Below are 20,581 nucleotides of genomic sequence, written 5' to 3' on the forward strand. Positions count from 1 at the left end.
GAACAGAAATAGACGCACAATTTCTTGGAAACTCATAGTGTTAGAGGATTATTAACCTCCTTTAGTGCATTTGTTACCATTAGATTTTGTGCAGGATGCATGTTGTTATGGGCCCGACTTTTGCTCTGTGAAGGTGATCTCCAAAAGGATATAGTGGAATTAGAAAAGGTACAGAGAAGGGTGACGAAAATGATAAAGGGGATGGGACGACTTCCCTATGAGGAAAGGCTAAAGCGGCTAGGGCTCTTCAGCTTGGAGAAAAGGCGGCTGAGGGGACATATGATAGAGGTCTATAAAATAATGAGTGGAGTTGAACGGGTAGACGTGAATCGTTTGTTTACCCTTTCCAAACATACTATGACTAGGGGGCACGTAATAAAGCTACAAAGTAGTAAATTTAATACGAATCGAAGAAAATTTTTCTTCACTCAACATGTAATTAAACTCTGGAATTTGTTGCCAAAGAATGTGGTAATGGCAGTTAGCTTAGCGGGGTTTAAAAAAAAAGGTTTGGACAGCTTCCTAAAGGAAGAGTCCATAGACCATTATTAAAATGACTTGGGGAAAATCCACTGCTTATTTCTGGGGTAAGCAGCATAAAATGTATTGAACTTTTTGGGATCTTGCCAGGTATTTGTAACCTGGATTGGCCACTGTTGTAAACAGGATGCTGGGCTTGATGGACCTTTGGTCTGTCCCAGTGTGGCAATACTTATGTAACTCATTCACATCACTTTCTGAGTAGAGCCGGTGGTGGGAGGCGGGGCTGGTGGTTGGGAGGCGGGGATAGTGCTGGGCAGACTTATACGGTCTATGTCCTGAAAAGGACAGGTACAAATCAAGGTAAGGTATACACAAAAAGTAGCACACGTGAGTTTATCTTGTTGGGCAGACTGGATGGACCAGGCAGGTCTTTTTCTGCCGTCATCTACTATGTTACTATGTTACTTTCTGAGCATCTCTTGAACAGACTTCTTTCTAGTAATGGACACGGTAGTGCTGTGACTACTATATGGAGGGTGAATTGATTTGCACTTTTCTGACCACTGAAAGGCCAGTTATGACCCATGAACTGCATAAGCTAAGGGCTTAAATCTTAAACTGCCTGAAAGCTGCATTTTCTCTGTGCTCTGTAAATGCTGTGAACACAAGGTCATGCTGACCCTACAAGGAGCGATCTCTTCCCCCTCCCTGGCAGAACTAACAGAACTGGTGCCACTGTTTCTACACCACAAGGACGCTAACTCTGTATACACAGTTTGAACATGAAGATGTGTTGAGATTAACAATAGTAAGATCTAGGTACTAGGGGATTCCTATAACGAAATGGTGACTGAAATCCTCTGTAAAAGAACCTTGAAAATGTTGAGTTCCATAAGGGAGAATTAGGTTCTTACCTTGATAAATTTTCTTTCCTTTAGTCATAGCAGATGAATCCATTACGAGTAGGTTGTGTCCATCAACCAGCAGGGGGAGATAGAGAGCACTGAAAAACCATAGTGCCTCATTCAGTATTTGAAGCTTCCAAAGCAGTGTTACACCACAAAGCATAATAACATGAACTTTCCTCACAGCGGATGAACGCCCCAAAACTGGAGCTATAATTCAAAGGAGGGAATGAACTCATCCTCCTGTAACTGAACAGAAATCCTGAAGACTGTTTTCCACTTCTCCAATGAGGGAACATATCTATAGGAAAAACTGGACATAAAAGTAACATAAATCACATAATGAACCACTGAGGGAGGGCTCATGGATTCATCTGCTATGACTAAAGAAAAGAAAATTACCAAGATAAGAACCTAATTTTCCCTTCCTTGTCATCAAGCAGATGAATCCATTACATATGGGATGTATCAAAGCAATCCCTAGATGGGGTGGGCACAAGCCACACCACGCACCAGCACTTGTGCTCCAAAATGCGCGTCTCTCCTGGCAGCCACATCCAGCCTGTAATGTCGGGCAAACAAGAGCTTAGAAGCACAAGTAGCTGCACTACATATCTCTTGAAGAGAGAGTGCTCCAGTTTCAGCCCAAGAAGAGGAAATCGCTCTTGTGGAATGTGCCTTAAAAGCTTCAGGCGGAGGCAGATAGCAGATATGCTGTAAAGATAGCTTCTTTGAGCCAATGGGCTATAGTAGCCTTAGACGCTGGAGACCCTCTGCACGGACCTGACAAAAGAACAAAAAGATGGTCAGAGGTCCTGAAGGCATTTGACATGCGCAGATATTGCAACAGAGCCCTTCGCACATCCAGAAGGTGCAACTGCCCATAGGCTTCTGGAAACTCCTCTTTAGAAAAGGAGGGCAGGAAAATAGGCTGGTTTAAGTTTCCACTGAAACCACCTTAGGTATGAAGGAAGGCACCGTACGTATCATTACTCCGGACTCTGAGAATTGCAGAAATGGGTCTCGACAGGACAGCGCCTGGAGCTCAGATACCCGTCTCGCCGATGTCACAGCCACCAAAAAGACCGTCTTTAAGGTCACATCCTTCTCCGAAGTTCGCCTAAGCCGCTCGAAGGGCGAACACTGAAGGGCCTTTAAAACTAACCCCAGGTTCCAGGCCAGACACGGAGCCCGCACAGGAGGACGGAGCCGAAGCACCCCTCTAAGAAACCATGTCACATCCAGGCAAGCAGCCAGAGAGAGGCCAACGACCTTCCCTCGAAAACATGCTAAGGCTGCCACTTGAACACGCAGGGAATTATAGGCCAAGCCTTTTTGTAAACTATCCTGCAAAAAGTCAAGTATTGGCGAGACAGAAGCCTGCATGGGTGTAATCGCTTTAGAAGCACATCAAGCCTCAAACTGGCGCCAAATCCTGGCATAAGCCACGGAAGTGGAACGCTTGCAGGCCTGTGGGAGAGTGGAAATGACTTTACTAGAATATCCCTTGTCTCCCAATTGCGCCCTCTCAATAGCCATACCGTAAGACCAAAGCAGCAGGCATCCTCCATGGTCACCGGGACATGTGACAACAGGTTCAGTACCAGAGGTAACGGCAGGGGATCCTCTACCAGCATCCGCCGAAGGTCCGCATACCACAGCCTCCTGGGCCAATCCGGGGCAATAAGAACCACCTCTCCTTGGTGGAGCCGAATCCGCAGGAGTACTCACCCTATCAAGGGCCACGGAGGGAACACATCCAGGAGGCCCTAAGGCCAGGGTTGAGCCAAGGCATCCAACCCTGCCGAGCGAGGATCTCTCCGTCTGCTGTAGAAGCACGGGACTTTCGCATTTGTGCTTGACGCCATAAGATCCATTACGGGCTTTCCCCATTTGGCACATATCGGCAGGAATACTTCGTCTGCAAGTTCCCACTCCGCTGGGTCGATCTTATTCCTGCTCAGATAATCGGCTTGCACGTTGCTCTGACCTGCAATATGAGCTGCTGACAGAAACTGCGGATGAAGCTTGGCCCAGTGACAAATCTGCGCGGCCTGCGCTGCTAGTGCTATGCACTGAGTGCCTCCTTGGCGATTTATGTAGGCCACTGCTGTCGTGATGTCCGACAGAACTCTGACAGCCAATCCTTCCAGTGTCAATTGAAAGGCCAGAAGCGCCTGGAAAATCGCTTTCAACTCCAAGCAATTGATGGACCACTCCGACTCCTCGGGTGTCCAAAGACCCTGGGCATGCATTCCCCAGCAATGTGAACCCCAGCCCTTCAGGCTGGCATCTGTTACCAGCAAGCACCAATCAGGGAGCGCTAGCGGCATTCCTCGCCGCAGCATGCTGTCTGAGAGACACCACTCCATACTGAGCCGGGCCGCAGGGAGCCATGTGAGTCTGCATTGATAATCCTGAGATATTGGAGACCACCGTTGAAGCAAGGAGCACTGCAGAGGTCTCAGGTGCGCTCTCGCCCAAGGCACCGCTACCAAAGTGGCCGTCATTGACCCCAACAGCTGGACTTTGTCCCAAGCTCACGGGCGAGGCATCCTCAGGAGCAGACGGACCTGGTTCTGAAGCTTGCACCGCCTTTGCTCGGGTAGGAAGACCATCCCCGAGGCTGTGTCGAACCGGACCCCCAAATATTCTAGAGATTGAGAGGGGGTCAGGTGACTTTTGGCTATATTGATGACCCAGCCCAGAGATTGCAATACAGAGACCACTCTGGCTGTAACCTGATGACTCTCTTCTACAGAGTCTGCTCTGATGAGCCAGTCGTCTAGGTACGGGTGAACCCGGATACCCTCTCGCCTGAGAAAAGCAGCTACTACCAGCATTACCTTGGAAATGGTTCGGAGAGCTGTGGCGAGGCCAAAAGGCAAGGCCCGAAACTGGAAATGTTTTCCCAACACCGCAAACCGGAGAAACCAGTGGTGCGGGGACCAAATAGGAATGTGTAAGTAAGCTTCTTTCAGGTCCAGAGACGTGAGAGACTCTCCTGGCTGTACCGCCGCTATGACAGAGCGCAGGGTTTCCATGTGAAAATGCCACACGTTCAGAGACTTGTTGACTTCTTTTAAGTCTAGGATAGGCCGAAAAGACCCTCCTTTTCGCGGCACCACGAAGTAAACGGAGTAACGGCCAGAGCCGCATTCAGCGGGAGGCACGGGGGAAACCGCCCCTATATGAATCAAGCCTTGCAAGGTCTTCTCTACCGCCGCCCGTTTGGTGGCAGAACCGCATCGGGACTCCACAAACACGTCTCTTATCGGGGCATTGAATTCTATTCTGTACCCTTCTCTGATCAGGTACAAGACCCACTGATCTGAGGTAATCTTGGCCCACTCCTCGAGAAAAAGGGAAAGTCATCCTCCTATCACAGGAATCGAGGAGGGGGCCCGCGCACCATCATTGAGAGGGTCGCCCTTGAACTCCAGGTCTTGAGCCTGCTGCTGCTGAACATTTGTCCGAGCGAAAGGAGTTCCTCTGCTGAAAACGGGCATGCGAAGTGAACCCAGCAGAATGCCCCGGGCGGTACCTTCTAGCTTCACGGAAGCGAGGTCTGTAAGAGGAGGGAACTGCCTGACCCTTGGAAGAAGGCTGCGGCCTATCCTCGGGTAAGCGCTGGGGTTTGGCATCCCCCAGGTCTTTCACAATTTTCTCCAACTCCTCACCAAACACGAGAAGGCCTTGAAAGGGCAACTTCACCAACCTTTGCTTAGAGGCCATGTCAGCTGCCCAATGCCATAGCCACAGAAGACGGCGAGCTGCCGCTGCTACAGCCATCTGTTTAGCCGAAGCTCTGACCAGATCATAAAGGGCATCAGCCAAAAATGACAAGGCCGGCTCCATCCACGGTGCCACCTCCGAAAGGGACTCCACTCCATCTCCGGGCTGTTCCATTGCCTGTTGTAACCAAGCGAGGCAGACTCGGGCAGCGTAGCAGCTGCATGCAGATGCCCGTAAGGATAGGCCTGAAATTTCAAAGGACCATTTCATAGCTGCCTCCAGGCGACGGTCCTGCATGTCCTTCAGGGCAACTCCTCCTTTCACTAGGAGGGTAGTTTTCTTTGTCACAGCCATGACCAGGGCATCCACTTTAGGCACTGCTAGGCGCGCCAAATGCTCCTCACTTAGAGGGTATAATTGCCCCATAGCCCTGGCGACTTTCAAAGGCCCCTCGGGGTCAGCCCATTGAGCCGTGATAAGCTCTTGGATGGAGTCATGCAAAGGAAAGGCTCGAGCAGGCTTCTTAGTACTTGCCATCCTCGGATTACCGGAGAAGGTCTCAGTACTCCCAGGGTCTTTTATAGAGAGGACCTGCAAGGCATCAGTAATAAGTGCTGGCAGCTCATCGCGATGGAAAATCCTCACCGCGGAAGGATCATCTGGATCCGGTGGCAATCCTGCACCTTCTTCTGCCTCTCCAGACCACGAAAGCCTGCCAGACCCCTCAGAGTCCTCACCTCCCAACCACAAGGGGGGGGGGGGAAGGGGGTGTGCCACTCTCTGAAGGGGAATCCACCCTTCTGTGCTTGTCTTGCGGCCATCTGTCAGGGTAAAACGCGCCTGACGGTAATCCAAGGCCAGACTCCACTGGAGGGAAGCAGGGCCACAGGGGACCCCTGTGAAAGAGCTCTTTTTAACAGGTATGCATTATGCAGCAATAAAACAAATTCAGGGGAAAATGGCTCACCCTGGCATCCCGGTTCCAGTCTGGGGGAAACAGCTCTTTTATCAGCCTCCACACGAGGCTCCCCTCCAGGCTCAAACCCCTCCACCTCAGTGGGGGTCGCGCCATGCTGTTCCAAAATGGCGCCTGCTGCCAGCTCCACAGAGCGGGAAGGAACGTCGCTCGCCATGCTCGGGCCGGCTCTACTGTCTGAAAAGCATGCCTTACAGAGCCCCGCTGCAGATTTGCGCTTGCCACAAACGGAACAGTGCTTAACTTTTTCAGCAGCCATCGCCGAAAGCGGCAGAAATTCAAAATGGCGGATTCGCGCCAAAATCGTCCCAAACGTGGGCCCTCCCCAGAGGAGCTACAAAATGCTCTTACCTCACCAGTCCGAGCCTCCGAGCTCCGGTCACGCTGCACAATCGAAAGAAAACCTTTTTTTTTTTTAATGTGTATAGATTTAAAGCTTAATGTCTTTTATTGATTTTTGATACAGATACCATCAAGAGCTCACAGCATAACAGCAAGTAACATTTTACAAAGTAAGGCAATATAGTAACACTGTGAGGAAAGTTTGAGGCAACAGCAAAAGAGGCAAATTTCCAACTCCAGAGGATCAGTAGCGAACCTATGTGCCTGCATCCACAGCGTGGGCAAAGACAGGGACAGGGCTTGCCTATTTGCCTTTAAAGTGGGCACCATCAGCCACAACACCCCTGCTACAACTGGCAAAAGCACAGGAGCCACCCCAGGCAGATTTTCTGAAGGAGCTTGAACAAGCTGCAACCACCCTGCTAGGGAGATGGAGAGCACTGAAAAACCATAGTTTTCTCTATCTCCCCCTGCTGGTTGATGGACACAAACCACTCGTAATGGATTCACCTGCTTGATGACAAGGAAACATTGTTCTATGTTCCATAACATTCAGATAGTATGTTCTATTCTATGTAAACAATGAAGTAAGACAAAAATTAGCTGAAATTGCAAGTTGGGAGGGGATTGATGCCCAATCCACTGTATATAAGGCACCGTGGTGTTATATCTAGTCGGAGGGATGAGATGATCAACCGAGTGACTCTTCATCACAGAGGTCTCCCTCTCTTCCTCTCGTAACAAATTGCTGATGCCTGATTTCTTTACTATTTGTTACCTGCCTGATTGCTTTGTTATTACTTCATTACTTTGTCTGATTATTTTGCCTAATTGCTTTATTACCTTATTGCCTTGTTATCATCTATAATTGGTAAGTAATAAAGACTTTTCCTTTAGAAGAAACAGTCTCCGTCCTCTCTAATTTCTCTGTTCTTTCTGTCTATTCTGTCACACTATATTTTGGGAATGGCTGGTCCACTGTATCTTGGGGTAAGTGTTGGGAGACAGAAACCCTATTGCCTCACCTGTCCAAATTATTATATTCCTTATGATAAGTGGAAGGATACAAAGGAAGAATATTACGGCCTTCTCTGGGACTGGGTAGTTATCAGGGGAGGACCATATTATGGCCTTCCCTAAGACTGCACTATAAACAAGGGCCTGGATTTGATTGCCACGATTAGAAATGCTGCAGAGGCAGCACTCAAAGCCCATGGGGGAAGTGGTGAAGGGAAAGTTGCAATCATCATGCAATGCTGCCATCTCGTACCCTGATTTAGCCTTCTATGGTCCCTGACTGAGGGCTGTCACTAATGTCTGAGCAGAGCTGGGAAAAGGATATGAAATATGATTTTTTTTCTTAAACACACACAACTTGGGCTAATCATTATATCATTCTCTATGTAGCTACGCTATCCTATGCTTTAGCGTGATGATTTATTCAGGATTTTACCACATCAATATTACTATCCAATGCAGTAAGGGTTTTAGGACAGAAAAGAAAATCACCGTAAAACCATCATGCTAAAAAAAAAAAACAGTGTGGTCAGCATATATGTCAGAAGAACTGATAATTGCTCCCAATGTAAAAAATAATAATAAAGAACATTTGTTTTAAAAGGCATGCCTGTACTTCCAGATGGCAGATCATCCACTTACCTGCATAAGTCTTGTATATATTAGCTCTACTCCTGCCCATGTAAAAGGGTAAAAGGCAGGGCCGCTGAGAGACTACCCCCCCCCCCCCCCCCCCCCCCGCCGCTGCTGATATAGTCCTCTCACGTGCCTGCCCTCGGCTCCGTCCGCCACCGGGCCCCCTGCATTAAAATCAGCAGCGCCTCAGCTGAGCTCCGTTTGTCGTCTAATGTAACTTACGGTTTCCGCGAGGGCGGGACACAGGGAGGGCCCGAAGGGAGGCAATCTGGCTTCCAAACGGAGCTCAGCTGAGGCGGTGCCGCTTTTAATGCAGGGGGCCCGGTGGTGGACGGAGCCGAGGGCAGGCAGGTGAGACTGGGGACTGCAGCGCCGGCGGCCTGACCCCGGCGCCGGGCCCCCCTTGGAAGCCCGGGCCAGGGGAATTTTGTCCCCCCCTGCCCCCCCTCTCGGCGGCCCATGTAAAAAGTGACTGAGAGCTTGGCTCACTGAGGGCCTCTTTTATCAAGCCATGCTAGTGACTCCCGGTGCTGTAATGCCAACAAAGCCCATTCACTTTGAATGGGCTTTGTCGGCACTGCCGCACCGGGGACTGCAAGCACAGCTTGATAAAAGAAGAGGCCCTAAGCATTTTAACACTTTATCCTAAAAATTTTATTTTATTGATTAGGAAGCATATTGCTTGCTAAATCACAAACACCTTCAGCAGGATGTAGCAGAAAAAAAATATATTATGTATACTTTTATCATAAATAAAAAATACAAATCATCACATTAATAATACATTTTTTAAACTTCCCCTTTAGCAGCGAATCTTTACTACAGCCTTGACCTATAATAAAAGTTTCTAGCACATGAATTAAGGGTCAACTGAGGAACTTAGGGCTGTTTACTAAGGCACGTTAGCGTTTTTAACATGCCTACAATTAGCGTGTTAACCGTGTAGGTGCCTATAGGGATATTGTAGGCATGTACACGGTTAACGCATGTTAAAAACGCTAACGCGCCCATAACACGGCTTAGTAAACAGGGCCCTTAACCTCAGAAGACCCCACTGGGTCACCAGAGATTTTTTTCCCCAATAGGGCCCTAAAAGCCCTTTTCCCATCCCTAGCACACCTTTAAACTGGAAGGCAGGAGCAATGTCTGTTTACTCTCACCTCCAGTGCCACCATTATGTAAAATGGCAGCAACCTGATCCCATGAGGTACATCAAAACGGATCATGTCAGCCTGCAGGGATCCAGGTGCCTCAGTTTTAAAAACAGCAACTGAGGAAAAGGATTCTAAGGAACATTTGCCCATGGACCAGATAAGTATTATTGAGCCACAGAGGCGCCCCATGCTTGAATGCTCTCTGTGCCAAATGACGTAGTTCAGGGTCTAATAACTTCCTTGAAAGAGAAGGGGATTCTTTTTTTCTTTCTACTTTCCTATCGGGCATGAGTTAATCTCTGTACTGAATACTGAACAGAAATTAGCTCATGAAAGTAAAAAAGATTTAAAAGATTCCACATAATGCGGAATATTGCAGCCCATTACCACAGGGGTATACACAGGTTTTTTTTCAGACTATGCAATTTTTTTTTTTACAATGCAATAATCTACATTCCATTTGTTTACTACATTCAAAAATTGTAAAAATTTTTTATCAAAATGCAAGTTACAAAACTACATCAGACTCACAATCAAAGAAAGGGCTGGCTCCAAATTAAGGGATCCTTTCAGTATGCCACGTCCTGCGTTACTGCGGCCACCTGTGCACACTGAATCATTTTACTAAGACGTGCTAACAGATTTAGGGTTCTGTATACTAAGCTGTGTTATAGGTGCATTAGCTTATTTAATGCGCGTTAACCATGTACGCTCCTACAATATCCCTGTACGTGCCTATACAGTTAACGCACGCACTAATATAGGCGTGTTAAAAACGCTAATGCACCTTAGTAAACAGGACCCTTAGTGCGCGATAAATCGTTTAGTGCACCTTAATAAAAGGACCCCCTAAGTGTACACAGTATTTTGGGGGAGGGGAAGTGGCATGGGCGGAAAGTGGGCACAGACGCAGTAACCAGATAACATGTGCATATTAGCGCACACTATACTAACCACAGGGTTACTGCAAGAGCCCTTACCACCTCCCGTGGTAATTCTTTTCAACGGCAACATGCTAATTGTAACATTAGCACATACCTTACTACATTTACATCCTTTAATGTCATTTAACATTGCACTCAACCAACAAGATTGTACATAATCAATTCCCTACCTATAATACTACACCCAACCTTGTCCTATTTATGGACAGACTTATACGGTCTGTGCCCTAAGAACGGCAAGGACAAATCAAACTCAGGTATATATATATATATATAAAGTATCGCATATCAAGTATCTTAACGAAAATAGAGCATTTTAGGGCAGGTGTAAAAACTGCCTTAGTGCCTGGGAAAGACCCATGTAAGGGCACACTAAGGCCATGTGTTATCGCAGCTTGGTAAAAAAAAGGACCCCCCAAGCTAGAAACCTGAAGGAGAAACCAGCAAAGCAAAAAATTATTAATAAAGGAAATCTATGAAAGAACCTGTTCTTTCTTGGGCCTAGAACATATCACTGTTTCATACCAGCACTTCCCAGTTGGTGAATATGAAGAAAAGCAGTGCAGTCGCTCCAAATGAACTCCGCTCCTTCACCCTCACAGCACTGAAAGCAAAAGCAGATGCCAGCATAAGCACCTGCTTCCGATGTCCTCATCCACTACTCCCCTGCTCCCTTGTACTACCCGATTTAGAAAAACAATATGGGGACAGTGACTGAGGCAGAACCGCTGAGACACACTGTGAACCCCCATGATGCTAGCATCAAACTGCTGCTATAGCCCAGAAGAGTGAAGCCCATGAAACCAGAGGAATTGGAAGCAGGGAAACAAAAAAATGGAACCTGAAAGGAAGAAGAAACTAAGGGGTGCTTACATAGCTTAAAATGTCTTACCCCAGGGCGTAATTTTGGCATCTACAAGTGCTTCCCACATATTAAAAAATAGAGGGATCCTTTTATTAAGGTGTGCCAAAAAATGGGCTACGCTAGTGTAGGCATGTGTTTTGGGCACTCACAGATCCATTTTTCATTTCAGAGCGCCTGTAAAAAAAAAAAGGTTTTTAAAATTTTTTGCCATAAATGGACATGCGGCAAAATAAAAATTGGCGCACACCCATTTTGGGTCTGAGACCTTACCATCAGCTATTGACTTAGTGGTAAGATCTCACGCGTTAACTATGCAGTAATCGTCTATGCGTGTAGAATGACGATTACCGCCCAGTTTCTGCCAGGAGCCAGAAAATAAAAAATTATTTTCCGGTGCGCGTAGCAGACGCACGTCATAAATGAAATTATCACAAGGGCCACGCGGTGGCCGGGCGGTAACTGCAAATTGACGCACGTTGGGAGTGCGTAGGCACCTGTGCGGCTTAGTAAAAGGGCCCCAGAATTTAGTTTTTAGTGGGTCAGGGGATGGAGAGTAGGCGTGTACAGCGCTATTCAGCATGGCTACATTGCTGTGTGCTAACCGATTAGCACATGAGCCCTTACCGCCTACAAAATAGGTGTCAGTACGTGCTTATGTGTTTATGGCCATGTAATAGTGGGAAAATTAACACGTGGCCATTAATTCGAAAAATAGAAAAATGTAGCCATTTTACCCATGCGGGAAAAGTGGCCTTAGTGTGTGGGAATGACATGCTATGACCACTTTTTACCAAGTTAGGTAAAAGGAGCCCCTAACGTGGAGAGGAGAGAGACAGTAAAAAGATGGGAAAGACCTCAGACAAAAAGAAGAAATTGATGGGACATACAAGGGGCGAAAGAGCAAGATGGAAAGAAAAGACGGCATGGTAGTGGATAAGAAAAAGCTGAACAGGTGATGGAGACAGAGAAAGGGAAGACTGATAGAATGAGCCAAATTATAATGAAAGCAAAAAACAAGCACAGAAATAAGACTAAAAAAAAAGATTACACCCACTTTAGCTATCTATTTCAACTCCTGCAACTCACGACTAAATACAGGTTAGCTTTTCATTACATAAGTACGTAAGTATTGCCATACTGGAACAGACCAAAGGTCAATCAAGCCCAGCATCCTGTTTCCAAAAGTGGCCAATCCAAGTCACAAATACCTGGCAAGATCCCCAAAAAGCTCAATACATTTTATGCTGCTTATCCCAGAAATAAGCAGTGGATTTTCCCCAAGTCAATTTAATAATGGATAATGGACTTTTCCTTTAGGAAGCTGTCCAAACTTTTTTAAACACGCTAAGCTAACCGCCTTTACCACATTCTCTGGCAACAAATTCCAGAGTTTAATTGCACATTGAGGGAAGAAAATTTTTCTCCAATTCGTTTTAAGTTTACATGTTAGTCATTTAGGGGTCCTTTTACTAAGCCACGGTAGGCTCTATGCACGCATAGCACACACCCAAGTGAGACTACCACAAGGCCAGCGTGCCCGCCTAGCAGTAATTTCTGATTTGGTGCGCGCCCATAATGTGTGGATGAATTATTTCCTCCTACGTGCTCCGGTTCCAGCAGTAATTGGCACTTGGCGCGAGACAACCAGTCACCGCACATGTATAACGTGAACCTTTACCGCTAGATCAACGGGTAACATTAAGGGCTCAGCCGGTTTTGGGCGCGCGCTGGTTTCATTTTTACCGCAGCCCCTTTTCCTGTTCCATTAAAAAAACCCATTTTTTGTAGATGTGATAAAAACTAGCCCAGCTCACGCCCAATACACAAGCCTACACTACTGCAGGCCACTTTTTACCGTGGCTTAGTAAAAGGACCCCTTAGATTTCTCTGCATATAATGCTAGCTGAACAGCGCTTCCACACCCATTCCCTGCCCAGACATGCCTCTTCTGAGAAAAAGAGGGAAAAATGCTAGTGTTTTTTTTTTTTTTTTTTTTTTTTACTAAAGGCTAGCTCGCGTTATCTGCAGCAGGTCCCATTTTCTTCCTACGGGCACTGCTGCAGATAATGCAAGCTATCTTATCATCTTTTCCCTCCATCTTCCTCAGCAATTGTTCCTCTTTTGCCCCTTGTATGTCCCATCAGCTTCTTCTTTTGCCATCTAAAAAAGGGATCTTTTACTAAAGATTAGGTTGCGTTATCTGCAGCAGTGCCCAGAGGAATAAAATGGAACCTGCTGCAGATAACTCGAGCTAGCCTTCAGTTAAGACCCTCTTAGATGGCAAAACTTTAGTGCATCCTGCTAGGCCATTTTTCCAGCATTAAAGTATGTGTTAGCGCTTAATGCTGCTTATTAAAAGGCCCCTATGTTTTTAAGCACTTTTTTCCTTTAAAAAATGTATTTTATTGATTAGGAAGTATATTGCTTACTAATCACAAGCAGCACAAAAAATGGTTTAAAAAAGTTGTATATAAAATGACAAAATAAATAAAAAAATAAAATAAAATTCAACACATTAATAAATTTCAACCCACATATAACAGTTACTCAAGACAGAATAAAATACTACCAACCCACTTGAAAGCAATCAACGAATTAATTAACTTCCGCAAATCCCTGAAGACCTATCCCTTTAACAAAGCTTACCACGAGAACACATAACCAACTTTAACACTACATCTATCCATCTTTATTCAGAATGTATCTCTCTCTAACTACTTGACCAAATCTTCTTGGTTCCCAGGACTTCTTTGTAACACCAACTGTATTCTCTACCCTGCCATGGCTATGCCATAACAGGGCTTTGTAAGCCACATTGAGCCTGCAAATAGGTGGGAAAATGTGGGATACAAGTGCAATAAATAAATATTAATAATAATAATAATAAATAAATAAGGGCGTTCACTAAGGCACGTTAACATTTTTAACGTGCCTACAATTAGCATGCGCGCTAACCATTTAGGCACCTATTGGGATCTTTGAGGTGGTTCATGCACGTTAAAAATGCTAATGCGCCTATAACACGGCTTAATAAACAGGGCCCTAAAAATAAAAGCCACAAAAAATCATCCAGAAAAGCCTAGACCTCCTACCTCCAACTCTAGATCCATAATAAAAATACCAAATCAGTCCTCAAAGTCCACTATAATATTTACCACCTCTTGAATAACAAAAAAACAGTCAGTTCCTAACTTCTGCACAACTTCAATAAACATGAACTTGTAAAGGCCATATTGTTTTATTAAGGAAAGGCAGACAGGGTCCAGATTTCTTTTTAACAATGATAAACTGCTTATCAATAACTAGTTGCTTTACCTGTCTACCTATGAACTATTAAACCACACTATCAAAATAGAATCCAAAACATTTACGGATGTCTAACAAGGCACAGATTTTCACTTTGTTTTCGGTCTGCCAATCCTTTTCAACCTCATTATTGAAACTTTTTCAATCCATGTCACACATCTCACGTTTCTTAAACATTTTTTTAACACACGCAAATCTGCTTTGGCGGGTTAAAAAAAAATATTGTGCATGCAAAATAAATTTAAGGCATGCTAACGAAGTGAACATGCACGAAACAAAGGTACTGTACATCCTGTTTCTATTAAAAATTTTCGAGCTACAACACAAAACTGAAAAAAGCCACATTTTAGAAAAACTACTTTTTTTTTTTTTTTTTTTTTTTACAGTATGTTCCTTACTTTTTGCTCATGGACACAATACGGGCGAAAAGCCCCCCGTCTTTGAAATACCCTTGCAACGGAGCTCGCACCAGATCTGCAGAAACCATCAGACACACCGCGCTGCATGTAAAACTTTTAATGCAAGCTAAACGCATATATTACACCGAAGAGCCCCGCGGCATTTTCGTTAAATGAACCTTTCCTTCTCTTCATTTGGAAGATCTGTCTGGTGGTGGTCGTGGGGCGAGCCTGGGAACCCAGCTCCACCGAGGAAACGCTGTGGGTGCATCACTGTGCAGTCCTCCTTCCTTATCGCAGGAAAGGAAGTCGCTTTAATTTCGCTAAATGTTACATTTCCTCAGCCCCAAAAAAAAAAAAACCTTCTCTTGAACTGTCATTCAGGCATGTTTAATCCTGACGGTGTCCTGCTCGATTTACAAGCAGCGCCGGGTCTACATTGAGCCTATCTACTAGAGCGGGGGAGGGGAGGGGGGCTGGGATATATTGGTAATAAGGCACACGATCACTTTGCTGGCATCCAACCACAATCCTGTGTGACTAAGAAATACACCAGCAAACAGAATCCTTCCTGCCCCCCCGACGCCCATCCCTCCCTGAGGATTTTACAGTCACTGTCTTTCTGATTTGGGGGGGGGGGGGGCTCTGCTAGCCCCGTTTCTAGCCGCCTAGACACTGTGCTGTCCCCTCTAAGATCAAGGAAATACTGAACAAAAACTTTTTGCTGCCTCACCCAGACGTTGTGACTTGTTGAGCACTAAAAAGGCCGGTCATATTCTGCACTTGCACAGCTGTATCTTCCCAACCTCAGCTATCAAGTTAGCTCTCGGCTACTTGAACCCACGAGTGCCGCTGCCCCAGCGCCTATTTCTTCTTCCTTGGTCCCACCCCCTTTTGGTGGGAGGATGGGTGAGTTGAGTACATGTACCACTAGAGGGCTCCCAGCTCTTTGGGCTTCTTAGAAAAGTCCTGGTTCTGGTTTCACTGCCTCTTAAGTCCTATGGCATCCTTTTTATCAAAGCACTGAAAAAAAAAAATGAAAAAAAGTGGTTTTCAGAACAAAAAGCAAATCGAGGACTCCAGTTCCAGCTGTTTTTCAGAAAGGTCCTTTCGTGTATACTCATATTGTGGTTTTCATTTTTCATCCAAATCTTTCTCACCCGAAGTGATCTCTCTCTCTCTCTCTCTCTCTCTCTCTCAAATCCACCTCATCTGATTTTCATCAGTGAATCTCAAGAATTCCACCAGAAACCTGGCAATGGTGGCTGAAGCAGTGCTAGAATTACATACCAATTCTACTGTGTAGAGCCCCCCTCCTCTCTCCCCCCCCCCCCCCAACAGCCTGCGCATGCAGCATCAAATCACCCTGGCCCCAGCTTTTCCCCTTTGTTTTAGTTTATTTTGCTTCTCCTTCTCCAGTCCTTTTCCTGGTTAGTCTCTATTCCTCTCTGTCTCCCCCACCCACTCCTTTTTCTGGCTTCTTGCCTCTCTTCCTCCTTTTTGCTCAGTAGAATTTCTTCCTGGTGGCATGCCTGAGAGCTCCCCCGGGGCACAGGAGAGGTGGAAGAGTAGCCTAGTGGTTAGTGCAATGGCTTAAGAATCAGGTTCGATGCCCACTGCAGCTCCTGGGGAAAAGTCACAACCCTCCATTGCAAAATAAATACCTGCTTTGATTGCAGCTTTAGCTCTGGGAGGGGAAGGGAAGGGATTTGATGTACTGCCTTTCTGTGGTACAAACATTTATAGAGACAGCAGCTATAGAAAGTAAAGCCCAATTATTATTTTTTTTAATCTACTCATACCTTTTTCAGTAGTAGCTCAAGGTGAGTTACATTCAGGTACACTGGGTATTTCTCTGTCCCTGGAGGGCTCACAATCTAATTGTTGTACCTGAGACAATGGAGGGTTAAGGGGTCCTTTTACTAAGCAGCGGTAAGCCCAACGCGGGCTTACCGCTCGCTGTACAGGAAGTACCACCGGGCTTCCGCAGCCACCCAACAGTACAGCACACCATCATTTCCGGCAGTACAAACATTTATGGGTGGCGGTAAGGGCTCTTTCCCCCCCCCCCTCCCCAAAATGGCCGCACAAGTGCTTTACTTGCCGTACAGCCATTTCCTACAGGAAGGTCAGAGACTTCCCTTTTACCAGCTGCAGTAAAAGGGGGCCATCGGCACACATGTAAAACACGCGGCAATGCCAGTGCCGGCCCCCTTTTGCCGCAGCTTGGTAAAAGGGGCCCTAAGTGATTTGCCCAGGATCACAAGGAGCAGCAGTGGGATTTGAAGTGGCCACGTCTACAGGTCAAGACTGGTGCTCTAACCGCTAGGCCACTCCTCCACTTTGTCTGCACAATTTCAATATTAGTGCATAGCCTCAGACCCCAGACATCTCTGGCTTTCTATCATGTCTTTGCGTCTCTGGATCATCTGTGGTTATTCCATACTTTTATGAACTCACTTACGATCTTGTGTTTCCACCTCCTCCCTTAGGCCCCCGATGCTCAAAACTCCAGCACCGTATGGAACAGTGCTGAAAAAAACCCCCAAAACTTCCTAATCCTCAATGCTAATAGTATGCAAATCATCTTTGAGGAAGTTAAGGGGGAGGATTGTGCCTGGGGCACACACACAAGAGCTGTGCAGTAAGCAAACTGAAAAGCAGGGAGCCCTCCCTGCTTGGCCAGGAGGAAGAGGTACCAGTGTGGCAGAGGTTTCTGGTGAGTGGAGCCTCCATGGGCAGAGGGAGCTAAATCGCTACCAGCCTTCAGCTGACTGGCTGAAGCTGACAGCTGTGAGAGTGAATGTCCCCCCTCCCCCCTACCTCCAATGTGTAAAAATTCTAGGCAAGAAGCAATGCCAGTTGCTGAAATCAGGATTTTGCTGATGCTGGCAAACAAGCTGTTTCAATCAACAGGGCACTGCTGGGTTCATAAGGTTCAAGCCTAAAAATGCTTCTTCTTTCTGTTCAGACACTCTAATGCCAGCTCCGAGCTACATGGGGTTAAGGGCGCCCTTGTTCAGTGTACTGCTCTCTGACCATCGGAAGGAATAGGAAATGACCTCATCTACATCCTTTTGACTACATTAGCATGCTAGTTGCACTGTTCTTCAGCAAGTTCTTTGCTTCCCACACACTGAGCCTCTGAGCATTTTGCACCAGTCAATGCAGGTGCCAGTTTAGAACTCGCATTTGCGTCCAAGTATCGGGGCCTTACAGACTCATTCCATAAACCTACCATCCTTTGGGCTGCAGCTTGCAGTTTACCTACTTCTTAATGGTCACTGTATGACAAAAGGGTTTCTGTTAAACTTTACGTCTATGGTAGACATCAGCACTACAGTATATTAAAATGAAAATGCGCCTTTTAAATTACCCCACAGCGGGGATTCCTCCTCAACCCAGTCAGTCAAGTTTTCAAGCTATCCCCAATGAATATGCATGAGAGAAATTTACATACAATAGAGGTACTGAACGCAAATTTCTCTCATGCATGTTCATTTGGGATATCATGAAACCCTAGGGCTTTTTTTTTTGAGGGGGTTCTTGGGGGTACTGAGTACCGGCACCTTTTCCATTGTTTGCTAAAATTGAGCCATGGTCCCCAAGTTTTAATGAAAGAGCCCAGGCTCTACACACAAATTCTGCCTTGTCATAGATTCTGTGACTGGTTGCAGGGGGCCTGGTTATTGTGGGGTGGGTCCTCAGTAATTACCCCACCCCTGAAGGGTGGCCTGGCATTTGAGTACCGCGGCACCTTTTTCGCTAGAAAAAAATGCACTGTGAAAACCAGACTGGCCAAGTGTGTCCCGAGGACAAGGTTGAGAACCGCTGCCCCAAAGCAATGTAAATCTGTGTGCAGATGTCTACTGCAGAGACACAACACCAGAAACCTAACACTAGGTCTGAAGCAGCGTTGAGAGTCCCTGCGGTCTACATTTATTTATTTATTTTATTGCATTTGTATCCCACATTTTCCCACCTATTTGCGGGCTCAGTGTGGCTTACAATACATTGTAATGATGGAAGTACAATCCGTTACAACACGATTATGGTTACATTGTGAGGAGTTAAGTTAAAACAAAGTCCAAGTATCGTTAAGGGGAATAAAACAATGGAAAAGAACAACTGAACAATAGAAGAACAACGGATACTGATAGGGCAACAGAGCAATAGCAAGAGAACGTTCGGGTAAACCCAATCGCCTGGCTCTTGCTGACCAGACCCAATCCTCCTCCTCTCTGACTTAAAACAAAATTGTCTCTGGTGTCTAGGGCACCCCCGACCCCCCCCCCCCCTCCAAGGTGTACCTTAAAGCAGGAGCAATGCCCACTCACTCCTGCCTCCGTCACTACCATCTTGAAAAAAAAGGCTGTGCCCAGACCTAGGATGCACTGGGCAGAGTCAGTCTGCTACATAAACAATTTTGTTTTCTCTGCACAAGGCTAGGTGCCACTGTTTTTCAAAATAGCAGCACCAGAGGCAGAACAAGTGGGTATTGCTCCTGCCTTCTTTAAGGGGGGAGGAGGGGGGAGTGCACTAGACACCAGGGACATTTTGCTTTAAGTAAGTTGAGGGAGGAAGAGGCAATGGGATGGGATTGGGTTGAGTCAGGTCAGGGGGAGGGGTGTTGCTTTTAAATCAAGTAACATATAGTAACATAGTAGATGACAGCAGAAAAAGACCTGCACGGTCCATCTAGTCTGCCCAACAAGATAAACTCATATGTGCTACTTCTTGTGTATACCTTACCTTGATTTGTATCTGCCATTTTCAGGACACAGACCGTAGAAGTCTTGCCCAGAACTAGCCCCACCACCCAAACACCAGCCCCGCCTCCCAATCTCGGCTAAGCTTCTGAGGATCCATTCCTTCTGCACAGGATTCCTTTATGTTTATCCCACGCATGCTTGATCAAGTGGCAAACATAACCATTTTCAAACCTGAAAAACATTTTGTTTTGAAAATGGCTATTTCCTAGACGTTTTGTACTTGGTGCATTTTTCTTTTGTGATCATTTTTGAAAAAAACAAATCCAATAGAAAAATAACAAAAACAAGCCACTGGGCTGTATGTGTGTGGGGGGTGGGGGGGAGAGGGGAGAGGGCGACAGCATTCTTAGTAGACTGGCGCCACACAGATATCCCAGCAGATCAGTGGGGTATCCTAGGGGGTGCTGCAGTGGACTTGACATAAAAGGTCCCAGGTCACATATCACCGTTTCCCCCAAATATTGTATATCGAGCCCTCCAAAACCCACCAAAAACCTACTGTACCCACATATAGGTGACCCCTGCAGGCACAAGGACTATTGGCGTGGTGTACAGTTGTGTACAGTAGGTTTTTGGTGTGTTTTGGAGGGCTCACACTTTCTACCACAAGTATAACATTTAGAGTGGGGATATGGGCCTGGGTGGCCTTCTCTACAGTGCACTGCACTGACCATTAGACTACTCCAGGGACCTGCTTGCTGCTGTAATAGGACTGGCCATAACATCTGAAGCTGTCAGAGGCTGGTATGTACTATTTCTTTTACATCTTTGGGGGGTGGGGGGTGGGAGGGGGTCAGTGACCACTGGGAGAGTAAGGGGCCATGCCTTAATCCCTCCAGTGGTCATTTACGGCACCTTTATGCAAGACTTAGTCATGATTGAAACAGGTCTAGGCCAAAATGTCTAACTTTTTTTTTTTTTTTAATTTTTAGAAGTCTTTATTAATAAATGATACAAAGTATCTGAAACATAATACATTATGCAAGTCGGGTTACATGTCTTTTAAATAAGCCAAAGTATTCTCCGAGATACACGATTATTCAATACA

General features: G+C 46.1%; 1 long non-coding RNA gene across 3 annotated transcripts in view; it reads right to left on the bottom strand.

Annotated features, from left to right (window-relative positions):
* Nucleotides 1-20,581, bottom strand: part of LOC115460208 — a 232,554-nt gene that overhangs the window by 174,300 nt on the left and 37,673 nt on the right. Inside the window, exon 1 of one of the 3 annotated variants that reach the window (XR_003940411.1) lies at nt 15,495-15,585. The exons of 1 other annotated variant lie outside the window; for it this stretch is intronic. This is a non-coding gene — a long non-coding RNA (uncharacterized LOC115460208). Of the gene's footprint in view, nt 1-14,761; nt 14,826-15,494; nt 15,586-20,581 lie in introns of those variants that run through there. One more of the 3 variants, XR_003940413.1, reaches the window with a different exon arrangement.

Source organism: Microcaecilia unicolor, chromosome 1 (genome assembly GCF_901765095.1).
Source record: "Microcaecilia unicolor chromosome 1, aMicUni1.1, whole genome shotgun sequence".
Taxonomy (NCBI): domain Eukaryota; kingdom Metazoa; phylum Chordata; class Amphibia; order Gymnophiona; family Siphonopidae; genus Microcaecilia; species Microcaecilia unicolor.